Source organism: Oratosquilla oratoria, chromosome 5 (genome assembly GCF_046742065.1).
Source record: "Oratosquilla oratoria isolate Oo_2021 chromosome 5, ASM4674206v1, whole genome shotgun sequence".
Taxonomy (NCBI): Eukaryota; Metazoa; Arthropoda; class Malacostraca; order Stomatopoda; family Squillidae; genus Oratosquilla; species Oratosquilla oratoria.
Window position 1 is genome coordinate 66269414 of NC_134781.1, and position 5000 is coordinate 66274413.

Here is a 5000-nt window from a genome sequence, read left to right on the forward strand (position 1 = left end):
TGGGGCTCGCTTGGGACAAAGCTTCCCTCAGTAAAATCCGTGCATGGTTCAGCAGGACCAACTTTTACGTGTATTTAGCTCCACGGAGGAGAAGAGGGGAAGGCAAGAGCCAACGCTGTATACGTCCGAGTTGAAATATATCTCGAAGTCTTACTACTTTGTTTATAATGGTCGGGGTCATGTGAGCTTGGCGGCGGTTCGTGTCCAGAAGTGGAAGAGGAGGTGTAGGAGGAGGATGATGATGATGATGATGATGATGATGATGAGGAGGAGGAGGAGGAGGAGGAGGAGGAGGAGGAGGAGGAGGAGGAGGAGGAGGAGGAGGAGGAGGAGGAGGAGGAGGAGGAGGAGGAGGAGGAGGAGGAGGAGGAGGAGGAGGAGGAGGAGGAGGAGGAGGAGGAGGAGGAGGAGGAGGAGGAGGTGGAGGAGGAGGAGGAGGAGGAGGAGGAGGAGGTGCTGGATAGGGAAGGTGGACGTAGAGATGGGATGGGGTAGGGGGAGATGATAGGTAGAGGGAGCAGGTGGAGAAATAGGAGGAACAGCAGAAGGGTAAAGAGTAAGGAGAAGAGGTAGAGAGGGCGGAGGAAGAGGGTGAGGAGGAGGTGCAGGAGGAGGAGGAGCAAGAGAAAGAAGAGAAAGAGCAGTTGGAGGAAGAGGAGGAAGACAAACGGGCGGAGGAGGAGGAGCATTAGACGACATGAAGGAGATATAAGACACTGAGGAGAAGGTTGAAGAAGGTGGGGGTGTATATGGGAAACATCTAAACCCATATAATACGGAGGAGGTTTTCCTCAAAGTGAATAAAATCATTTGGCTAAAGTTACGACAGTCGTTCTTTGTTTTGGTAAGCATTCAATGGTTTGATTAATCGAAGAACTGACTCAAAGCCAATGACTGTTTTAATTTGTCCTTTTCCCTCCGCCACGATTTCTCTTCGTTCTATTTCATCTTTGCTTTCTCCAGGGACCGACGATGGATGTATGTGATGGTCTTCCAGGGACCGACGATGGGTGTATGTGACGGTCCTGCCGCCCGTCATCGAAACTCTTCAACACCCTCTCACGGTGGTTGGACCAGACCGAAGATATATTTTTGTAAAGGTAGAGATGACAACTGGTGAACGATTCCCTTCTCCTCCTCCTCTTCTTATTCCTCCTCCTCCTCTTCTTTCTCCTCCTCTTCTTTCTCCTCCTCCTCTTCTTTCTCCTCCTTTTCCTCCTCCTCTTCTTCCTCCTCTTCCTCCTCTCCTCCTCCTCCTCCTCTTCCTCCTCTCCTCCACTTCCCTTCCTTCTCCTTCTCCTCCTCCTCCTCCTTCTCTTTCTCCTCCTTCTCCTTGTCCTTCTCCTTCTCTTTCTCTTTCTCTTTTTTCTCTTTCTCATTTTCATTCTCATTCTCATTCTCATTTTCCATCTCCTTTTTCTCCTTCTCCATCTCCTTCTCCCTCTCCTTCTTCTCCTTCTTCTCCTTCTCCTTCCCCTTCCCCTTCCCCTTCCCCTTCCCCTTCCCCTTCCCCTTCCCCTTCCCCTTCCCCTTCCCTTCCCCTTCCCCTTCCCCTTCCCCTTCCCCTTCCCCTTCCCCTTCCCCTTCCCCTTCCCCTTCCCCTTCCCCTTCCCCTTCCCCTTCCTCTTCCCCTTCCCCTTCCCCTTCCCCTTCCCCTTCCCCTTCCCCTTCCCCTTCCCCTTCCTCTTCCCCGTCTCCTCCATCTCCATCTGCATCTCCATCTCCATCTCTTTCTCCCTCTCCTTCTCCTTTTCACTCTCCTTTTCCTTTTCCTTCTCCTCTTCATTCTCCTTCTCGGGGAAAACACCTTAGATTTGAATATAACGATATAGTTATACTGGTTAAAAAGAACATGCGCACAGCTTAGCGTAATTAGAAATTAACCCATTCAACTCTGATGACAAGATGTCTTGTCATTTGGTCAAATAAAACAAAAAATCATAATAAAACAACAAAATGTTTGATGATCAAACAGCACCAGAAAAATATGACGTCGTCAGTCCTCCTCGAGGAGGAGGACTGATGACGTCATATTTTTCTGGTGCTGTTTGATCATCAAACATTTTGTTGTTTTATTATGATTTTTTGTTTTATTTGACCAAATGACAAGACATCTTGTCATCAGAGTTTAATGGGTTAAGGTTGCCGGACAAGGGAGATCCAACCTAAAAGGATTCTTTCACCTCTTCAGAACAAAAAATAAGGAAAGGATAACCCTAATTAAAAATGACGAAGATGTGTTAAATTCAGAGGAACAAATGAGCGAGGCGTTTAGCAAATATTTTCTCACGGTATCTACAAAAAAGAGGTTCGATATGGACACTGACTGCGACCCGGTCTTCAGCGAGGATAAGGGAAGTAGACTTACTAACATCATCATTAGAATGGCAAAAGTAATCAAACAGATTGTTTGACTTATAGATACAAAATCCCCGGGTCCGGACGATTTTTTTCCTAGGGTGCTAAAAGTGTGTGAATTTGAATCTACGACCAGTTAACGGATATATTTGATAAGTCGGTAGACATTAGCTTTGTGCCTATTTCTTGGAGGCTGGGAGATGTTCCTGTTTTCAAAAAGGGTGAAAAATCGTCTATGTACAACTACAGGCTAATCAGTTTGATATCAGTTATTGATAAAATGCTTGAATCAATAATAGCTAATAGAACCTGAGATCACATCAAGATACATAATTTGATTCGTGACTTTCAGCATTGATTCACCAAGGATAAGCCATGCGTAATTAATCTTCTATCTTTTTATACTAATGTCTACAAGGCGTCAGATAACAATGATAGTTAACATGTTCTTTAACTTGAATTTAGAAAGAGTTCGACTAGATCACCCACCAGAGACTACTAAATAAAGTAGAAGTCCATGGCATAGAAGAAAAAGTGTTTAAATGGATTAGAGTAAGGATCGGTGACAGAAAACAGTCACCATTGACGGCGTAAAATCCAAATGGGGAGTGTTACTAGTGGAGTTCCCCAGGGCTCAGTTTTGGATCTCTTACTGTCTATTATGTATATAAACGATTTGGACAATGGGATTAATAGTGATGTTAGTAAGTAAGCGGACGACACTAAAATAGGACGCCAAATTAGGTCAGGAGACGATGCCGAGGTACTGCAGGAAGATTTTAACAAATTGTCCACATAGTCAGTGAAATAGACTGTAACCATGTAGTGAGCGCTGAAACTTTTTTTTTTTAATGGCTAAACAACTTTATGAATGGGGATGATAGGTGGTTACAGTCATGGAACTGACTACTAAGTATTTCAGCGGCTTTGACCCATCGTTTTTTGCTCATATTTCCGAAATAATCATTCACATCAGCATGATATATTAGCACAGCCTAATTCACACCCTGCCCTAATTTTTGACGTTATAGTGCATTCACAAGTGTATTCAATTACGGCGTTTACTCTTGATATTAAGTGTGTCGTAGCCGACACCCGTGAAGTTAATCGAACAAGTGAAGTTGAGATGAGGATGGGATACACGAGGTATTTTGTGATGACGTCACAACTTCACTTGTTCGATTTACTTCACGGGTATCGGCTACGACACACTTAATATCAAGAGTAAACGCCGTAATTAAATACACTTGTGAACTATAACGTGGACAGGGTGTGAATTAGGTGCTAATATATCAGGTGTGGTTTGTGAATGGTTAACCGATGGGTCAAAGCCGCTGAAATTCTTAGTAGTGTAGGCCTTATGGTCTCTTAAAGTCTCCTTCATTATTATGTTCTTATGAACCTGTGTTCTCCTCCTTCCCCTTCCTCCTTCCCCTCTCCCACTCCCGTCTCCTACCTCTCTCCTCCCCTCTTCCCTTCCCTCTTTCAATCCCTTCCATCTTCTCCATCTCAACTTCAATCTCCTCCCCTTTCCACCTCCTCCATCTCCATCACCATCTCCATCTCTTTATCTCTTTTCCTTCTCCTCCTCCTTCTCCCCTTTCTCCTCCCCCTCCTTCCCTCCCCCTCTCTCTCTCTCCTCCTACTCCTTATCCTCCTCCCCTCCTCCTCCCATCCTCCTCCTCCTCCTCCTCCTCCTCCTCCTCCTCCTCCTCCTCCTCCTCTTTTCCGTTGTCCTTCCCCTTCTACCTCTCCTTCCCCTTCCCCTTCTGCTCCATCTCCTTCCCTTTCTCCTTTTCCATTTTGCTTTTCTTTCTGTCTCTCCTTCTTCTTCTCTTTTTCTTTCTCCTTTTCATTCTCCTTCTTTTTCTCCTCCTCCTCCTCCTCTTTTCCGTTGTCCTTCTACTTCTCCTTCCCCTTCTCTTTCTCCTTCCCCTTCCCCTTCTGCTCTCTCCTCCCCTTTCTCCCTTTCCTTCTTTTTTTTTCTTCCTTTTCCTTCTACTTCTCCTTCTCCCTCTCCTTCTTCTCTTTCTCTTTTTCCTTTTCCTTCTTCTTTTTCTTTGCCTTCTCCTCTTTCTCCTCCTCCTCCTCCTCCTCCTCCTCCTCCTCCTCCAACTCCTCCTTCTCCTCCTCCTCCTCATCATCATTATCGTCGTCGTCATCGTCATCGTCATCGTCATCGTCATCGTCATCGTCATCGTCATCATCATCATCATCATCATCATCATCATCATCATCATCATCATCATCATCATCATCATCATCATCATCATCATCATCATCATCATCATCATCATCATCATCATCATCATCATCAATCATCAATCATCAATCATCAATCATCATCTTTCTCCCCCTCATGCTTCTCCTCCTCATCCTTCTCCTCCTCATCCATCTACCTCTCCTCCTATTACTTCAGCAACACTGCAACCCAGTGACATTCTCACACCAGGTCAGCACAGACATCAGTCCAATATTTCTTTCCAAAGAGATCTATGGGAGGGAGGACATGAGTATTTTTACCAGCCACGGTAGGGCTGGAGGTTTCTTGCCGGCGAAGCTCTGGGCAATATATTTTGTCATTCTCTTACTCTGTTAACCCAAGCTACATTTAGATAAATTACAGCAATGGTCTGAAAAGT